General features: G+C 47.0%; 1 protein-coding gene across 3 annotated transcripts in view; it reads right to left on the bottom strand.

Annotated features, from left to right (window-relative positions):
- LOC143429784 (IQ motif and SEC7 domain-containing protein 1-like) overlaps positions 1–20357 on the bottom strand; it is a 37735-nt gene that overhangs the window by 14191 nt on the left and 3187 nt on the right. For 2 of the 3 annotated variants that reach the window (XM_076905563.1, XM_076905566.1), the window contains exon 1: positions 11748–12149. The exons of the other annotated variant lie outside the window; for it this stretch is intronic. The gene's annotated coding sequence lies outside the window, so the exon portion shown is untranslated. Of the gene's footprint in view, positions 1–11747; positions 12150–20357 lie in introns of those variants that run through there. 3 annotated transcript variants of the gene reach the window in all.

The following is a 20357-nucleotide window of genomic DNA, read 5'->3' as shown; positions in this document are numbered from 1 at the left end:
GAAAGCGACGAATACTCAGCCTATTTCACACAGTTTTCCCTACGAACGTGAAACAGAAATATAGACCTCCTCGAGGTGAATCAGATTCTTTCTCTGGTTCGTCGATGTTCGATTTCCATTCTCCTTTTCTTCGCGTTTTCCTTTTCCCGCTTGGCTGAATCCGATCGACCGTGCCACGTTCGATACGCGCGATAACCGGCCACGTTTTCACCGGTGTTTCCTTTCCGGTTAATTGACATCCGATCGCGACTTTCTAACAACGATCGTGATTAATATGCGCGCCGGCGAACCGTGCCGAAATATTGGAACAAGATGGTTACAGGAAATGAAATCCTCTGTCGCAACCGATTTTTTTTTCCCTCATTTTATTTACCGCGTGGCGAAAGACTTTCGAGAAAGAGATACTTAATGTTTATTCAATGGCGTCCGCGGGCTATCTCTTAATAAATATTCAGCGCGTTTGGATTATGATTGTTCAAAGCGATTCTGGGACGGTTAGAAAGTGATTTATATAAAATATTATCGTTTTTCACGATGACTACGAGTCGTCTTCATTGCCAACTATCGAAAATAATCTACAGAGGTATGCTTGGAAAGGTATTTGGTATCGGTAAAGAACGATTAATTAAGAAAGGATTACGATTTACGATTACGCAATTGCACTTATGATTTCGATTCTATTATTCTGCTCTCGAGCACGGTTCTACTGGCTATCAATTTATACGAAAACAATTTTCCGACACTACACCGTCCACCGTAATTTAATCGCGTTTCGCGATCCGACAACGCACGAATTAAACGGCTTCTGTAATCTCTGGTGAGCACGTTTAACCATGGTTACACCGCGCTCCGAACAGCTTACCATTGGTAATTAGCGCAGCAGTTACGATAGCTAATTGTGTTCGATAATTATGATCTCTTTATTGTATCCGCGGCTGCTCGTACCCATGTAATTACCCTTCACGTTTCATCAAAATCGTAGTACAGTTATGCTTTTCGTTACCGTGTTTCCCTTCCCGATCGCGATGCAGAAAGAAAAAAAAAAGTTAGCTACAGATTCAAATATTTGCCCAAGAACGTTTTAATCATCCTGGCGAGGTAATTGCTGATTTGAATCCCGATATCACTCAGAATTTTACAGGCTAGAAAGCAGGAATGTTTAACTTTTCCATTAAGGTTGCCTCACAATTTTTACTATTACAATATTTTCTTTTTTTCTCCTCTTTTCCTCGTATTTCTGTGAATTTCGCGTTTTCTACGATATTGGCATTTTCGAGGGGGATTAATGGAAAATTTCTGCCGACGAACCATCGACCGTGCGTGTACCAAAACGACGCTAAAAAGGGCGACCGCGCGGTGCTCGTTATTATTCCAAAGCATTTTTCGTACGTGAGGCCTCGATCCGGCGTTAAATAGGAACAAACGGTATCCACTGACACGTTCTAGTTACACGAGCGTAAACTAATTGCATGCGAGCGATTTTTTACAACCGCGTCGACAATGCCGCGGTGAAGAAGAGGAACGTTGTGCCTGCTTCGACCGAAAGAGACGTGCGATTTGTCCTACGATTTGGAGATCGCTTCGAAATTAATTTCGCGAGGCTACTCTGTTATTGCAGGGTGTTTGGGGTTGTGGAAAAAATAAGGAAGAGGACGAAGCTCGAGCTCGACCTTTTTAATCTCGAGGAAAAAGAGCGGAGCTCGTACAAGACCCGGAGTAAATAAGGATTTCGTCGACGTTGGCTTAGAGTTTGGCTTCGCGCTACAAATATCGAGCAAACCGGGCGAGAAACATACCAAAGCTGTCGACGCGTGTGGTACAGTCCATAGGACACGTTTTTAAATGCCAGTTTCGAAACGAAGAAACACGAGCTTTTAGAACTAATTTTGTGTGTAAAACTATTAAGCGAGTTGTATTTTTTTTGTTAATTTTGGAGATGGATAAATCGAGTCCTCTGTGAGAGGATCGTCGAACGAAGCCTCTCGAATTTCACTTGTTATCGCTGCCATTTAAATATTATCTAAATTCGCCGTGCGTTTAGCAAAGAGCACCAGCGGAAGTCCATTAGCGGAGACAGCCGACATTTTTGCCACGGCGAGCTACGCGAAAGTCAAAGAAGGCCATCGTCGCTATTTTAATACATTTTTCCACTCGCGGGGAACAAAAGAGGAATCTCTGTAACGCAACGGAACCAATTAATATTCATGGGCCCTCGAACTGCGACTACGTTTCCCTCGCAACGAAACATCAATTAACGCTAATTAATTATAGAACGCCAAACCGTGAAAAATAGCCATGGTGTATTTTTAGACTCTGTTGTTAACTGTTAGAATAGTATGAAAAACGAATTGCGCTGCGTCTAAATTCAGAAACGAAATTTTTTCAGACGATCAATTAACCCTTTAACGGTCCGTGAGAGACTCGCCTCCGAGTCCCGTAAAAGGCGCGCTGGATATCATGGCGTGTTCTCGTTTTCCGGTCGCGCAGGAATTAATCGAGTTCGGGACGAACTGCGAATAGAAAATACAGGGAGTTCCGCTACTTTTTATTTCTATTTTCCTAGGCGTTCCCCCTCTTGTCCCGTTAATTGTTCTGGGTGGGTTTCGTTGCATTAAGGAGCGACGTCGCGGACAGGAATACGAATCGCTAGCTTTCAGCTGCATTAATCAGCCGCCATTAGGCTGATTGCAGGCTCGCGTGCAACCGCGTATCAGCTGATTTAGCGTTAAAAGGATTGTTCCTGTTAGCGAGCACGGTTCTCGCGAGGTTCGACTCGTCAAAATGGGTTTCAACGACTTTTAGCTCGCGTCCAGAGAAATTCCAATCACTTCTGGCTATTTCGAAAATGATCACAGCAACTCTGCACACGGAAATCACTAAAAATCCCAAAGAGGATACTAAACGACTAAAGATTCCTAGGTTTACAAAAACCAGAAATCTATAGATCCAGATGAACGTATGAAAATGTAGCTCCAAACGACTGTATTACAGAAGTAACTACGGAATAACGAATTCAATCGGATCAAAACAACTTTCTTCATTAAAATCACTGCAACCGCAGACAATTTTCTGTTTCACAGCTAGAGATGTACACTGCACGTCCTCTCACTAGAAATTCACATCGAACCCCTCTTCCACAAAAGAACCGATAAACTGGTCGATGAAACGATCACAAGATCCTCGACATTCCTTCTGCTCTGAAAGACGATCAACGGGGCGGCGATTAATTTCAATTTTCACGGACACGTTTCTGTCTCGATCGCGGCGACCGAGGAGAAATCACGATTTAATCTGTTATCCCTGTTAACACCGTTCGAAAGACGTTCGCGAGACGTCCAGCAGGACATGTATCCAACGTGAACAGCCAGCGTTCAATAACGCTTATCGATGGCTGGTGTCCCCGTAACGGACAACGAGGGAACGCAGCGAGGGAAATACCTCGACATATCGGCGCGCACGTTGATTCACTAACGTCAAGTACGGTACTGTTTGCCGTTAGCTTCGATACCATAATGGAACTGTCAAAGTCAAATGAAAGGTGGAGCGCGGGCGCGCCTCCCACCGGTGATTTCAACGCGTGTGCAAGCGCCGCGGCGGCGAGCCTAGCCGCTCACGAATAGAGGTCAATTTCCGTCGACGGAATTCCGTTCTACGCGGAGGACGGACAAAAATTCAGTCCACGATGCTCTCAGACATGCTTCCAACGGTTTTTGCGAGCTTAAATTCAGTGTTTAAAGGAATTTTTTAGATACTGAGGTTCTAAGGAGAGTTGGAGTCTGTTTGGGATCGAATTGCGTTTAATTTCGAGCTGGAAATGTGGTTTTTGAAAGATTATTGATGCGTTCGAGAGGAATTCGAGGCTCGAAGAGAAGTAGAAACGCTCTGAGCTTGGGTCAAACTAAATTTTGCGATTCTGATCAGTCCACGATGGTCTCAGAGATGCTTCGAACGGTTTTTGCGAGCTTAAATTCAGTGTTTAAAGGAATTTTTTAGATACTGAGGTTCTAAGGAGAGTTCGAATTGGTTCGAAATTGAATTGCGTTTAATTCCGGACTGAAAATGTGATTTTTGAAAGCACATTGGAGGGTTCGAGAGAAATTCGAGGCTCGAAGAGAAGTAGAAACGCTCTGAGCTTGGCTCGGACTAAATTTCACGATCCTGAATTTATGTTGCGGGCTTCTAAACGACAGACGATTACGAGACCCGGTTCGAATGGAATATTTTCAAGAGACACGAGTCGCGTGTCGCGTTGGCTTGGTCGATCGCGACTGAACTGTGGACGGAAAAAAATGATCGTGTTCCAGTAACCGGTGTTGCACTTTCACGCATGTTAATGGCCCGCGATAAGAGCGTTTCAGAGCGTTTCACGCGAACGGATCGGCCGGGTCGCCCGTCGAACCGTCCATTTCGACCAGTCATCGTTTAGATTTCCTCCGCGAGAACCAGATGCGATTCGTTCGCTTATTTTCGAGGCACGCTTTCCGTTATCGAGCGAGGAGGATCGAAGGTTTCGCCACGGATTTCCGTTTCGTCATCGCCACGACGCGGTTTCGCAGCTGCTTCGACCAAGCTAGTCCGCGCATGAGATACTATCGGCTCGTGTAGCGATAATTTTATTGCTTTCTCGCAACAGCTTCATTAACGTCCCAGTTTTTCTGTTTTTATTTCTTTTTTTATCACCGAATATTCCGTCATACTCTTCAAGCGGGTATTTTGTAATTGCTTCAGTTCCACGCGAGCCGCGTTCTCCGCGGCAAGAAATCGCGAGACAGAAGTATTTAGAAGTATCTGTTCTTTGTATAGCGGGATTGTAGAGTCAATGATCTTAGAATTTGGACTTCTGGAAGTGACAGAGAACCGCGAAAGTTGAGGAATTAGAATCGTTAGAAAAATGGAACTGGTCGCCACCATCGCACAGACGCTGTGCACGGGGACACGTTCGATGCAGATGTATCCGTGGCAAAAGTAAAAGTCAGCCATCGCGGAGAAAGCCTCGGTTGTCTCTCTGTACGTGCGACCTAGACATCCTAGACGAGAGAGGCTGTCGGAGGTTAACCCATTTCGAGTTACACCTCGGGCGGTGTGGCGCTTCCTCGAAACGCAATTAGGCCGTGCAAACGTCCTACTCGCCACGAAACGAACTTACGCGGTGCACGAAGTTCGTAGAACTTACGTTCGAACGTTCGACCTTCGGGTTTTACTAGCTACCCTGATTTCCAACCAATTTCGACGGTCTCAGAGCAAAGTGGCTCCGCTGAGATTTCGACTGAGAGACGAGGAAGACATTTACAGGGGATTAAACGAGAAGAATCACGGATACATCTGTCTGTCCACGTTGGTACCACGCGTTTTAATGCCTTATCGACCTCTAGGGAGAAATTCGTCCCCAGATTCATTTATACGACGGTTTCAATTACGTTTAGCGAACTCCAGGGTGTACTTCGTCCCTTAAACGCGTACCCTATTTTCCATCAAACGAAACTACGGAAATCTCAACGAAATAACTTTTAGAAACTATATTACAAGTTTAGAAAAAATTCCAGATACAGAAGAGACTCAGAAGCGACACGTTCGAACGAAATTTCCGAATTAGTGATGAATTAATCATGAAATTGACCGGGCTGGCGAACAGAAAACTGGTTCCGCCACGTCGCTATGCCAATCCACGCTTCCTGATCGAAAATACAAGGAAACATTCGACGAGCAGAGAGTCTGTGGCTATCCGTACAGGGCTGAGGAACGATCGCAAGAAGTAATATGTCCCAAGAGATCGCGATCAAGTGTTCTAGGTACTCAATAACGCGTTCTGTTTCGGAGTAATGCCCTCGATCAGCGCGGGGCCGCGAGAACAACGACTGGTTCCCATCGAGATACTTGGACGGTCATCCCGATTAACCTATCCGACGCCATGATTGGGCGCAGGGTGAATCGCGCCGTGGATTGTTCATATAATATCGTCGATGGAATTCGATTCGTCGATTCGATTGGTATCGCTGTTCCTCGATCAGAATCGGGAACACGTCTACGCAAACGTAATTTGGTGGCCTTCAGCTGGTATTCCATGGCATAGCTTCGTCTCTCTGGTACCAGTAGCATCGGTTCCCTTAGAATTCCCTTGGACGCGTTATATCGGAAATCCGTTTGAACCGATGGGATCGAATCTGCATGCAATCGAGCGTTCAACTGTTGCACTGAAAGTCATTGCGTCTGGAAATCGAAATATTCTCCTTGGAGCAGGTACTCTAACTATTGTATAAACTGTTGCCATGGTTCCCACGTGAAACGTAGCTCGCGATGCCTAGCGGAAAATGAAAGTGAGAGACGGTGCACGCAAATGGTCGAAGATCGCGTCGCTCTGACCCAAGCTCATCGTGATTCAGCCGCAACGTCGAGGACTGAGAGAAATAATCATGGCAGTCTCCATGTTTGTCGGTTCGAGTCGCAAAGAGCTTCGCTGCGTGGTATCTCTGACGGTTATCAAACGCAATTAGCTATTCCTTTTTCGGTATCTCATCCTGTACACCGCCTCCTATCTCCTCGATGGACGTTCGTTGTTGTTTAGATCGACGAGAGTAGTGTTAAAGACTCGTTCTCTCGTTTCCATTTCCTACGCGTCGTTTTTTCATGTATCTGGCACGTCGAACGGGAACGTTACGCAGAAATTCTGAGTCGCAACGCTGCGCAACTTGCACAGTGAAACGAGTTCTTTCCTCTTAGAATGCGCGAGAGTCGGCTGGATCAAGAGTATTCGATTAGAATAAATAAATATTCAGAGGATGCACGTGCTGTTGCCTTTGTTCCACGCTCTTCGCTGCCAGAACACGAGAATGTGGTGTTCGCGAATCTGTAGCTCTAAAAATCGCATCACTCGAGTTAACACTCTCCGAAGACTCCTGCGTTAGACATCGTCCAACATCAAAGAGGAGGCTAATCGCGCGTGCGTGCTCCCCGGAGAGCTCTAACGATAAATTACCAGTGTTATAGCACGCGCATCGTAAAAGCCACTGGTAGTCCCTCGAGCAAACAGTCTGACCATTACTTTCCACATCGATGAGACGTCAACGCGATTGTAATCGAAATTTCCACGACACCCGATCGCATTACCACCGCGCGTGGTTCTCCTTAGCCCGCAGCCCAGGGCTGGTAATCCTGCCGGTGGGTGTCGTAGCTCGTTACGATCACAGGCTGCTCGTTAAAAGGAGCAAAAAAAAGGTGGCTTCGAGGAGAGCTAGCCGGGGCTTTCTTGGATCGCGTGCTGCTCTCTTATTAGCCTACATCGAAGCGACCAGCGGCTTCGACTTCTTATTAGAGTGTGACGTTATCGTCCAAGTGAACTTGAACAGCGACGATTCATCGCTGGGAACGAGCCGTTGTTGTCATTTCGACCGGACTGCTTTTTCCTCGGCTAATTGCGGCCTCGTAAATTTAACCCTCGATTACGCGAGCTATTTAACGGCACGCGGTACACTGTTGCGTTTTGTAACGCGTATAGAGCTGTAGCGAGGGAACGGAGATGTTTGTTGAAGGACTATGGACTCGTCGAGTCGAGTTTGCAATTCCAAAACTAGAATTTTCTGGGAATCGAACTCGAAAATCGAGAATGGCAGAACTTGGTGGCTCTAGATCTGAGAATTCTATAATTTGCTGCTAAGAATCTGAGAATTCTCTAACGTGGAACTCTAAGTCTGAGAACTTTAAAGCTCGACGCTCTGAATCTGAGAATTGTAGAGCTCGAAACTCTGAAAATACGCCTCTGTGCCATTTCGATGTCCTCGTTGGATCGCACACGACTTTTCCACCAGTTTTCCGACATCGACCGGTTACGAAAGTCCCAGTGAGTCATCGACTCGTTTGTCTAAACGTTCCTTTCTGCAACGCGACTATCAAGCGACCGTGCACGCGCGCTTTGAAATTCTTCCGCTCGTTATTTACTTCATGGCCAGTATTTTTTGGTCGGTCATCGCGCAGCTCTTCCCGCGGAGCTCGTGTTTTTCAAGCGCAATCTTGTTTTTGCCACGATACCTTCTCGTCCCCTCGATTTTTCACAGTATCGTTTATCTCCCGCCATTTGTCACCACTTTTTGCCTTACCCCTTTTCGCACGTTCGTATAAATTAATAAAAAACAAAAGTACTGCGGTAAGGTGCAATTTTTAACGTACTGTTGTTGAAACAAATAAATATGCGACTGAGTTTTACTACAAAAAAGAGAAAAACAGTCTGAAAGATTTCTTCCTCTAAGAAGACAACGTTTTCGACGGTGTTCCATTAGAGTTCAGCTAACTTCATGAGTTTTCGCGAGGAAGTCGAGGCAGCAGGAAGTTTCGGGGATAAACGATCGCGTGCAAGATCGTTCGAAACGAAAGCAAGGTAGTCGATTGTTGCATTGTATCCGAGGCTGCTCCCAAGGAAAACCGTGTGGATCGCGTCATCGATGCTCGCAGCGGAATCGTATGCGCAACTTCTGAACCCGTCGTACCGTCTTCTTCACGAGTAACGCGTTATTTTTGCATGCAACCGCGGCCATATATTCCTAGAACTCTCCCTCCTCTATCCATTATTTCCTTCGAACCTCTAATCGCGGAAAATTTCGAAATTCGAACAGACGCGAGGTATAAATTTAGAAATGTATCGATCGTTATCGATTTCCGTTGATGCTTGCAAATATTCGGGGAAAAAGAAGAAAGAATAAACTCGTGGTAATCCTGTTAATCGAAACGGGACCGATCGACGCGTTGATCGTTCGATATTAATACACGAATTATTCTCGTCTTTGTTTCCGATACCCACTGCGTATTACGTGTACATGCAGACTGGCATACAATTATGATTCATTTTAATGTTCTTGGACGATAAAGCCGGTCGTTTATCTAAAGCAATACTTTCGTTCGACGTGGCTTTAATTCCCCAAACGATAAACTAAAGTCACCGCTCAACGTGTCCATAAATAAGCTACTTCACTCGTACTGTAATCCGTCTGGCAATAAATTTATCCCTAAGGTAAATCCTTCTAGAACTGGTCCACTTCCATTCGAAATCCTTATTGATCGAATCTCTCCTACGAATTCAATTGAAAAGGCAGGAAAAAAGAAGAGACGAGGGTAAATTAACATCAATAATCTCTGGTTGGTGAACGAGCCGCATTATCTCCTCGCGCGAAGAAGCGCGCATTAATCTTATCAGTTCTGAACGCGCGTGCAACGATCGTAACAGAAAAATTCCATGGTCCGACTGAAAAAGCGGAGATATTGAATTATTCAGGCGGGAATAAATAAACGTGGATACAGTTCGGTCAAGTCGGGAAGAATCGCTAGCCGGAAATCGAAACGAAATCGACGGAATATCGTCGACGGATCGGCGACTTTCACTGCGTCTGGTCGAGGGTCGAGCGAGTTTGCTCGCGTCGGACGACACGGATCTGAAACGCATTCGACGCCTATTTCGTGAACGGTACTGTACACGGCGTCGTCCGCGTTTAACGGTACCAGTAATACTATCCATACTGCTGCGTATGTATTTGCCCGGTTCGCTCGCCACGTGTCCGATGCGTGTGTAAACCGACTGTTAACATAGTTATCGCATTTGGTTATCGATAAACCGCCGTCCTCGTCGTCGAGCGACGTACGTTCCTCGTGCCACCGCCTCTCGACTGCAACTGACAATCGAACAATAATATGGAAATACACGCGAGTTCTGTGTACCTAAGGGAACCTATGAGAGCTCCAATTTTTCAGAGATAATGCTTCAAAATTGCAATTTTCTGGACATGGAACTTTAAACTTGAGAAGCTTCGAGCTCTGAATTTAAGAATATTGGAATTTGGAGCTCTGAATTTGAAAATTCTGGACCGAAGAGCTTTGAACGTGAGAATTATAAAGTTTCGAGCTCTAAACTTGAGAATCCTGGAGTCTAGAGCTCCAAATGTGAGAATTCTGGAAGTTGGGGAGTGAAATCTCAGAGCATTTGGCACAGCAAGTACCCATCCGGTATTTAAGCATCGCAATAAACTTTTTTAACCCAGTTCGTACGACATTGAACGAGTTACGTCACTCGTACAGCTCTTTTGCAATTCCGCTCGATGGTATATAACAACAGTACAGGTACATTTATATTGCAAAATAAAGAGGTCAATGAATGCAGATCGGATTCAAACTTGCAGATTTCAGCAATACCGCAATATGCATGTGTGAGAATAATCTGTCTATCGCGTAATTAAATCTCTAAAACATTATTTCAAAACTGCAGAAAAACAGACTTCCTGGTGTATCGTTACCTTCAGCCTTTCGTATCTCGATTTTACGATTGAGAATTCTAGAAGTCATCGTCGCGTACGATTATATTCACGATTTGTTTCAAGTCGAAAGCAGGCTACTCATAAACTGACTCTTATTCCCATCACGACTGATTAAGGTTGATAATGATGAAAAAAAGCCATTTGTCCGCTTTCTAGCCCCAAAATACGACAGTCGTTTAAAAAGCGAGCACCAGAAACGGTTAATCCGGTATGAACAATGCGAAACTGCTATTAACTCGATCAGGAGGAACAAGTCCGACTCTGGTCACCGAATTTCAGCGTTTCACACTGGATTTCGCGGGACTAATTCCTCATAAAAGCCCAGAAATAATTTTCGAGCGCTCCAAAAAAAGTCGTACCTGTCCAACCTGCCCCTAAAACGAAAAAAAGAGAAAAAAAAAGAAAAAGACAGAACGTTCCGTACGTGACACGATTATTGGAGCGAGATTTCCTACCGTAACGGTCCTCCATTTCCATTGATCGCGCGGCTCTCGCATTCTTATAAGTGCATTGAAGTTAATTAGAAAGCGTGATTTTCATCCGGCCGACAGTTTTTTCCCCTTTTTTCCACGCCGCTACTGCTAGACTTTCTCACGGGGGGGAAGCCTGTTTTCACGGGATTTGCATTTTCACGGGACGAAAATCGACGCGACGACGAGGATGATTTCTCTCTCCCAGCCCCCTGTGACGCGCGATACACAGAGTTAATTAACAAGTGTCTCCAAACGATGACCAAGCGCAACGATACAGCCGATGTTTGCGCAACGCTGGAAAAAAGGTGAACCGAGCACGTAACCGTGTCGCAAGCCTCGCTCGAGGAGACTTCGAATGTTCGGTTCGCTGTTCAAACTGTACTTATTCTCGCCGTTTTCCCTTTTATTTCAATTACCGCGCGGTTCATTGGAGTTTCAGGGTGCAATCGCTTCGGTCGATCGGTCATCGGTTGCGAGGTGAATTCGATTAACCGAGGCTGACGTCAAGGTCGCGACGATTTAATATATATCGCGGTAAACAGCGAAAAACTTTGCGCTCTCGAGAAATTGATCGAAACCACGATTGATCGATCGAATTTATTTGGAGCTCTCACAAAGTGAGAACGATCATTCGAAATTTCTCTGAATGGGGCGATCGATGAAAGTGCTCGTGCACCGTGAAGTTGAAACCTGACTGCAGTCTAAATCTACTATCGGGTCACAATTAAAGAGGACGCATTTCTATCGATTATTCGCGAACACTTTCAACAGGAATTCACGAGTGTGAAAAGTTATCCTAGCACAGAGCCTACAGCTTGCTCAAAGCCTCTGGAAAGTGCAAGGCGATTAGCCTATTTCTGTGATTCTCTGAAAAAAATTCCCTCGACCAGTGTTTATAATTCCAGAGACAGGAGATAGTATTTCGAATGGAAAATGCCGGACATTTCAGAGTTTCCCGGTTGAGGGAGCACCCACACTGTACCTGATCCATCCGAGCGGCGTGTTTCCATCCCACGAAACAAATAAAATCCAGCGTGAAAGCAGGGATCGCACGCGCACAGGACACGCGCGGGTCGTTCGATCCTGGTCGACGGGACCGCGTGGCAGCTGGGAAACGGCGGTGTTTCACAAGCGTTGTCCTCTTCCACACGATTTCGCGTACGCGCTCGAGGCGCATTACGGCCGGCGGCTCGTTAAATAATTAGATTTAGCGGCGGCGGACAGTCTCTAAATTGATGCCACCGCCGCCTGTCGACGCTCGAAGCCTTATGACGCACGAGCCGCGGATATAATGCGCGTCATTATCGCCGCGTTATGGCCGCCAGCACCGATAAACGCGCCCCTCGCCCAATTTTCCGTCATCGATCGACGTTCGATCGCGATCACCTCCGTTTGCGCGTTGCGATCCCTAACAGTAAACAGCACCCACGATGCAAACGGTGGAAATCGACGGTTCCTCGTCACGCTCAACTGTTGCTCCGGTGAACTTTAAACGATCGAGCGCTTCCTTTTATCTTTCCACTCGTCTGACTAAATGGAACGATTCGTATTCCACGCGACACTTATTTAGCACAGTTGGCTCCTCACTCGTTGAATAGTTCACGATTACACATACAAAGCACTCGATATTGGTTTTTTTTATTCACTTTTTTACTGGCTTGATGACTCGTTTATTCATCATTGATATGGAAGACTCGGTTGGAGACTGGTTAGAGAACGATGAAGTCCAGGACGAGACGACCTAGACTGGCTGCACTCTGTCCAAGGATCGATAACACGATGAACTTTGTGCTCTCACTGGTTTTCCTCGAAACTCGTTAATTGCTCGCTAGCATTATTATACACATTCCCAATTATTCCTCAGCTCCGACGATCTTCCAGCATCCCCGCACGCACCGTCTGCTCTGCTCCCGCAAAAAACTCGACTCCGTCACGCGTTTCTACTTCATTCCACAACTTATCCGGTACGTTTCACTTCTCAATTTCCGTCCGCGCTCCGTCAGAACCCAGAGTTCGAAGCCTGCCGCGCTTTCTCGAAATCGAGAACGCAGAGGAACACCAAAAAACAGCTCCGCCGCGATTTCACTGAAAAAACTCCCACCGCTCGGCTCCTCCCGTTTGCTCTCCCTGGCTGGGAGGCGGCTCGATATTTACATTCTCCAATTACATAAAGACAATCGAGTCGAGCGAGCGACCGCGGCGAAACACCCTCTCACAGAGTCCTCCGCTTCCCTCAGCGTCCGATCATCCCCTCGACTTCCTCCACCGCGACAGGCGAGCGCGATCCCGATAGACGTCCACTGGCTTCCGTCGATGCTCGAGCAACGAACCGCGATTTTCGTAACGCGATCTAGAAGAAACAGGCTCGACGTGAAAGTCTCGCCAGGCGATCGTCCTTCCCCTCTCTCTTTCTCTGTCCCGCGGCACGGTCCGTTTGACTTTCCACGGGCGTAGCGCGGGAGCAAAACGCTCGATAGAACCTATCCTTTGAACTTCCAATCGTGCTTTCGCTGCAGCATCTTCGATTTCACCGACCCCCGTCGTGATTTCGACGTTTTTAAAAATACGCCCAGCAGCTCGCTTTCCAACCTCGCGTGGCGTCCACCAGCGGAGGGGGAAGATCGCGGGTTCTCCGCGAGCGTTCTTCACTCTTTTGGGTCGAATTCGCTCTCTGGGAGGGATTTCGGTCACGACGCGATTTCCTCGCGACTTACGTCGTCGACCTCGAGCTGTCTAGCTATCCGAGAGTGTCGAGGAGTCACCGTCGAGCGCCGGCAAATTCTGAGTCGCACTTGGTTAGACAGGGTGCATTTGGAACAATGCGATTTTTGCTATATCAATTCCACGCGTTCAAGCTGAATTCGATGTATGGCAGTCCTCTTGCAGTTGAAATGGAAGTAAGTCCACTGTAATTAAATTGCATGCGTGCAATTCCAACGCGTCTGATCAACCCCAAATCGTGGCAGTTTCAGCTACTCTGATTTCTCTGCTCGCCGTCGACACAATTCCAGGATTCCTTAAGTGGAAAATCCATTCGAGCAACTCCTTCTTATCAGCGTCCGTTGTATAGTGCGACCTGACCTATGATCCAGTTCCAGGAAGGCGCGCGCGGAATTCGAGGAGCGACGGACACTAGCGCGACGCAGTTCGATTCCTACTCGGCTGGTTCCAGGTTCGTCGCGGCTATCCTCGCGTTGGCTAAGTCCGCTTGTTTATTTAGAAGCGAGCGAGGGGCACTCTGGCGCCGTCGACAGCCCACGGAGCAACGAGGCACACGCTGTCGCGGTTGTTCGCGGTTTCAGGTTGACTGGCTGGCCCGTTCGCTCGCTCGCTTGCTCGGATCTTCGCCGCGAAACCGAGGAACGGCTGCACCCCACCTCAATGAACACGTCGTGACGTGAGCTTCGCGGGCTCGCGCCGGCTTCGCGACCGCTGCTCTTGGAACTGCATGACTTTTTTTCATTTCTGTGGGTGATCGACGGTTTTTCGAGCGATCCTCAGCGATTCTAAGGCTGTTGAATCTAGAGCACCGACGACTACGGTATCGTAGAATCCCAAGCATGACGATTTCAACTCGAATGGTTCGCCCAGCAATTCCCTTGCCATAGAGTTCGACGTATCGCGATTCCAGCGTTCGATTCCAACACGATCCGCTCTGTGGATGAAAAATTCCTGCGCGTTCTAAGTCGCAGCATCGCGATCTCTATGGAGAGCAGCTCGGTGCAGTTTGAAAGTAATCGAATTCTAGCCGTCGAAATTGCACCGCGCGTACGAGAAACGCAACAAACCGACGTTCGATCGAGTAACTCGGTTCGTTATAATAACGGTACACCGTTGAAACCGAGGGATTCCGATAAAATCGTAGCCCAGGGCATCCGCGTGGAAATGATCGATGCTCCACCACTCCCTCCCCATCCCGCTCGCACAACCCTCTAGCTCGGTTGCGAAACGCTCTTTTCTATACGCACGATTGTCCGCAACGGCGGTTGAATCGAGATCGAACGAGATGTCCACACAGAGCGAATTCGAGCGTGAAGCCGCTTTAACAATGAGTGAAAGTCGCGCCCGGCGAAAGCAAATGGGAAACAAGCGGTGTCGTCGCTGTCTGCACGTCGAATTGCCAACGTTTTGCTCTTATCCGTGATCGCATTTCCCCTGTATCGTGTTCCAACTTCCGTTTCGCCGCCTCTACACGGCTGCGACTAACTTTTCCGCGCGTCCGACCTTTCCGTTTACCCAACTCCTGTCGATCCTGAAATTCCCAAACGAGCTTCAGAAGTCCAGCTTGAGTAACTGACGCCAGAAATGTTAGAATTTCCGAATTTCAAGCAGTAGCAATTCCTTGAACGTTGAGATTTGAGGTACAGTGAAAGACTCGTGGATCGTGAAGTATAGTTTGGTATTATTTTCGTTTCCAGAGGCTTGATCCTGGTCGCATGGAGACGCGTGACCCTCGATCCTCCCAGCAGCCTCGTCCGCAGTCCGCGAAACGCTCCTTGGCATTTCTTCTGCCGCGACGGACCGTCTCCGCCTGGTACGAGCTAATCAGAACTCGTTACGTAAAGACACTCGTAGACGGCCGGCGGCGTGCTTGGTTTTCCACTCGCGCCTGACACGAGCTAACTCCGCGACGTGTGTCGGCCCTTGGGGACGCTGACGAAAACTTGCTTCAACGTCGTGCACGCGCCACCAATACGGGATATCCGCCAGTGAAGTTGACTCCGGATTTTCAACAATTTTCCCAGCGAATGATCGCGCGAATTGGAGTTAGAAATTTGGAGAATTCCGAGGATTTTCTGTAATATCCCGCGAGGTACATGGAGTCGTCGGGAATCGCGTGAATCCAAGTTGGATGGAGGTTTCAGTTTCCACGGAGAAGGACAAAGTTACGTACGATAAAGCAAATCCGTGTCGCAAACCACAACGCGTCGACTTTCGCCTCGGATTAGAATGTCTCGAAGAGCGGGAGAGCTTGGCCTTTGCTCGGCGACCATTTGCATTCGTGGAGGTTAATGGATCGCGGCAGAAAAAGGAACTCGATTCTATCCTTTCGATCCGAACGCCAGAACAGTCTACTACTTCAATTATTCTCTCGTAACGATAACTTTATCTCGCTCGTACATGTTTCCAAAATTAAGGGTTGAAAGATGGCAAGAAGGTTCGAGTTAACACGTTCGTCACCCGAGGGGCCAGAAATTAATTTCGAAATTCATCTAATTACGAGTTCAAAGCGGCTGTTTTAAGTAACGAGGATTAACGACTGCGAACCGAAAGAATCCATCCGGTGGCGCCGCTTGAAAATCAAAGTGGCACACAGTCACGGGGCCAATTTCAGCAAATAAACCAGCCACTCCTTAATTGATCTCATTCAGTCTGCTCAAGAAACCGAGTTAATTTAATTCTTTAACCACGCCTGGCTCGCTATCCTCTGTCCTCCACAAGTTTCGCTCCACGGAAACTCTCTTGGACGGACCAAGAGAAGAACATTAAACAAAATTAAGCGGAACATTAACAAAAAGCCTTACTAAACAAAGAAGCATCGAAAGAAATAATTAATAGCCGTTCGAGAGATTTCGCAAGAGAGGAAGTAACAGGTTTCTAAAATCCCGCTTGCTTCCCCGTGTCTGATCGGCGAAAAGTAGACGGGAACCAGGAAGTTCGTTCGCTCAGGTGTAATAGAATCGAGGTCGTGGTACGCGAGCTGTGAAACGAGCTTCAAGGCGCAACCGCAACGACCGTGTCGTCGTCTGCTCGCCCGTGATAATTTAAAAACCGCCGGGGGTTGTCGAGGGTGGTGGTGGCCCCCTCTTCGAACGGATGCAACGGCTGCGTACACGCGACGAGGACGCCCCAGCATTCGAAAGATAAATCGAACGTGATTTACGTCGATTGCGTTGCGAGGACGTATCCCGTGCGGAAATGAATGAACGGACGAATGAAGTATCCCCAAACGATGAATCCACGTCGCCTCCCGTTTCTCGAATTATCGCTTTTGTCGCCGACAGACGCGACGAACGCTCCTTTCTCATATCGCTGGAATTGCGTCTCTTGCTCGTTGTCCTTCTCGAATGAATTTCTCAGTGTCTTCCTGGTGGGATTCCTGGCGCCTTCTTGTTTCCATTGCTGGTACTGCCATTAGAATTATTGGAATTCCGTCTCCCCTTGGACGTCCTTACGCTATTTAATCATATTATTAGTACCGATTCAACGTCACATCGATTTCACTGGTAAAATTACAAATTATCAATTTGTTCGTTACGCATCCTTCTTTTTATCGGCTGGATTTCCATTTTTGGCGTCCGCACGGTCCCCGTTTTATTGCTTGAATTCCTCCTTGGCGAATCGAGCTGGTGTCCTTGATGTTAAGCGGCGATCTTTAATAACCTTGCTCGACGGGATGAATGTAAGTCAAGGTTACACAAAGCATATCTTGAAACTGCGATGGTGTATATACCTACGGTCACGATTACGATAAAAAGGACCAAAGGATCCAACTCTGACATTAACGCGGATCAATTTGGAAGTTGAGAATATGGCGATATTTATCTAGTATTCGAGGATGATTAGCAACATTTCGCCATTTTCGTTCGATGGCCACCACGAAATCGTCGACACATCAGCGTTGGCCAATTTTCGAGGTTGCGCAACCGTCAAAAAAGGCGCGTTCGACGGGGACAATAAAGTAAAACGGCTCTTTCTCTCCCGATTCGAGGGGAATTGATCGTCATCGGGCGAGAGGCACGCTCGCCGCTCCAACGTCTCTGACTGTGCAAATCTGCTCGCGGTGAAAGTTACACGAACGTGGAAAACTCTAACGACAATATAATGTACGCAATTTCCGGGCCTCCTACGATCCAGTCGCGTTTTCCCAGCGATACTCTCGTCGTGGTATGCGCCCAGGATGAGTCACGATAACCGCTCCCCACGAAACATCGGTTATCAAGAACTCCACATTTATTTATAATATCCTCGATGCATCCGGGGAAACGTCCACGAGAAAAGATTCCCCAAAGTTCGAACGCACGCGGATCCGTGGAACGACGTCAGGTCGAATTGAAATTTTGGACCAGCTGGAGCCAGCTCGTCGAGGCGCATTTCGTCGAGGCGCGGCCAAGATATTCCCAAAAGTTGGCCCGTAGTCAACTTTCGACAATTTTAGCCGTGGTTCCAGCGTGCCGCGTCGTCCCCCTTGCTCTCTTTTCGCATGAAAATAGAGGGACGGCTGTGTTGCTTGGTCAACAATGATCGAATTCGCAACTGTGGCGAACGGTGCCGATCTCTGTCCCGGGTATTCGGACTCTCCTGTCGGGGAATTCCGACGATTAATCCCTGATGTATTCATGGAACGCGGAGAACAATGTTGAAAGAACAAGAGCAAGAAGAGAGAGGAGGGAGAGAGAAAAAAGAGGAGAAACAGATCGTAGTCGTGAAAATTGCAACTAAGTAGTCGCGCATAATAATGTTCCGTGTTATGAATAATGCATTTAGCCAGTGGACCCTTTGTAGGCCGTTCTTTATGCACTTAGGCATGGAGTACGCGTGAACGAGACGAGAGCTACTTGTTACACCGATCGTTTTCGGCGTAATTGCCACAGCTCCCGTGTAATTTGATCATCGAATGATCGACGAGCACGATTTTTGCATTCGGAGAGGGAAATCGGGGAGGTGAAATCGGCGGAGAAGAAAATCCGAGATTGCGACGTACGGATGATGGGAAGGGGGGAATCGATTACTCTTTGTTCTGGTTGGATTGCGGTGATTGATGAGGATAGGATGCTGCTGGAGCACGAAGTAGCATGCTAAGAGAAATTGAAACCGATTCCGTTCGATACAATTTGCCGTGGATAGACATCGTTTGGAGAAATTTCTAGTAATTGCTTGGTCTACGGTTTCTAGAAAGGAAAATTCGTCTTTAAGGAAAAAAGAGTCACCGTTCAACTCGTAAGAAGGATTCGTTGCTCGTAATTAATCGTACTTTCCTCCTTGTTTCCCTTTCTAAGGGAAAATCCACGATTTTCATTAGACTCGATCAATCGTAAATCCATCTCCAATTAACCGTTCACCTTTTCCACTACGTTACAGTGGGCAAAGAGAGAGAAGGAAGCCTTTAATCGGCACTAAAATTACTCGGCCCCGGAATTAATTAGTTTTATTTATCAAGCTGCACGTTCGAAGGCCGATCGATTGTTTCGTAACGCGAATTAATCGTACGGATTCAGCAAGTCCAGCGGATTTAGTGAAACGTAACACAGCGTAAAAGCACTTTCACTTCCTGTTCCACATAATGATTAAAACTGCGCCGGCTGAATTCCTCTCCTCTTTCTCGATCACACCCGTGGATACGCAATTTTTTGAAGAAACCGTTTCAAGCGCCGGAACAAGAGGCATCGCGAGCAACTGCGCGATGCAAATTAATGAGAGAAGGTAAATGGAGAGGATTAATTGATTGCGTGACTCTGGCCAATCCGGAAGCTCCATAAATTGCGTTAATTACCAGGACGCGTAACAACGCAACTTTATAATATTTCCTTTTGCCCTGAATAATCGTAGGAGAAAAAAAGCTATTTTACGATTACACGCCTCAATAATTACAGCACGATTATTAACATAACTTGAACTTTAGAATGCACACAGAAAAATAGAACGCTAAAAATTCTCCACGTTCCATACGATTTTTTAGCTTTTTATACCGTGGAATTATATAAACTTTGCACAGAAAGCGGAAGATAATTATAGACCAATGACATCGTTCCACAAAAAGCTCTCGACGCGTCATATCTACCCGAGTATCAATAAGATAAAAGTTGCTGAAAAATTCAGAGCGAATCCTCCTGCAGGCTTGTAACAATGGATGTAAAAATAGAAAATTCCAAGTAGAGCGAGTGGTAACGGTGAAAAGAGGGAAAGAAGAAAATTGAAATTGTCAAAGGACCAGCGGAGAGGGAAAATAACTCGATTTAACCAGGACAAATTAGTGGTACCAACGTCACCGCGTGGCGAGTTGTTTAATAATACTCCCATTGAGGCCGTAAACTCGATAAGTGCGCAATGAACTGTACTCCCACGGGCATGATCACGTTAACAAGCCTCGATTCGGTTTACCGTCGTCGACAAAAGTCGCTGGGCGGCCGCATCACGGTTTCCGGGTCCTAATGAAACGATCGACGCCGATAATTTCGCCGCAAAAAGGTTTCCATCGACGGATCGTGCCGAGAAGGGCCGATTTAGAACTCGACGTCGCTCAAGAGGCGCGTCCCGGCCAATCCACTTTCCAGCGAAACACGGACATCGATAATTCCATTCTCGATTCCTAGGCTGACGCACTCCACGGATAGAATAACGCGATTAACGTTTCGAGAGTCGCGAGCAAATATTCTGTTTGAGGGTATGGCTGCGTTTGATCGAATTCTCAGAAGCAGAAAATTGCTGCTCGAGTGTACTGTTCGAGAGGCAAGTGGTGACGACACAGAAAGAAAGAGGATAGTTAGTGAAATCATAGAATCGCAATTGGGAATAAATTTTTCTATTGTAGTATATATGCACTGTTAGAAGAATAAGGAGTACTGTAACTCCTTTCCACGTTTGCAGTTGG

Source organism: Xylocopa sonorina, chromosome 12 (assembly GCF_050948175.1).
Source record: "Xylocopa sonorina isolate GNS202 chromosome 12, iyXylSono1_principal, whole genome shotgun sequence".
Lineage (NCBI taxonomy): Eukaryota > Metazoa > Arthropoda > Insecta > Hymenoptera > Apidae > Xylocopa > Xylocopa sonorina.
Note: the sequence above shows the minus strand (reverse complement) of the source record. Positions and strands in the feature narration are given on the sequence as shown.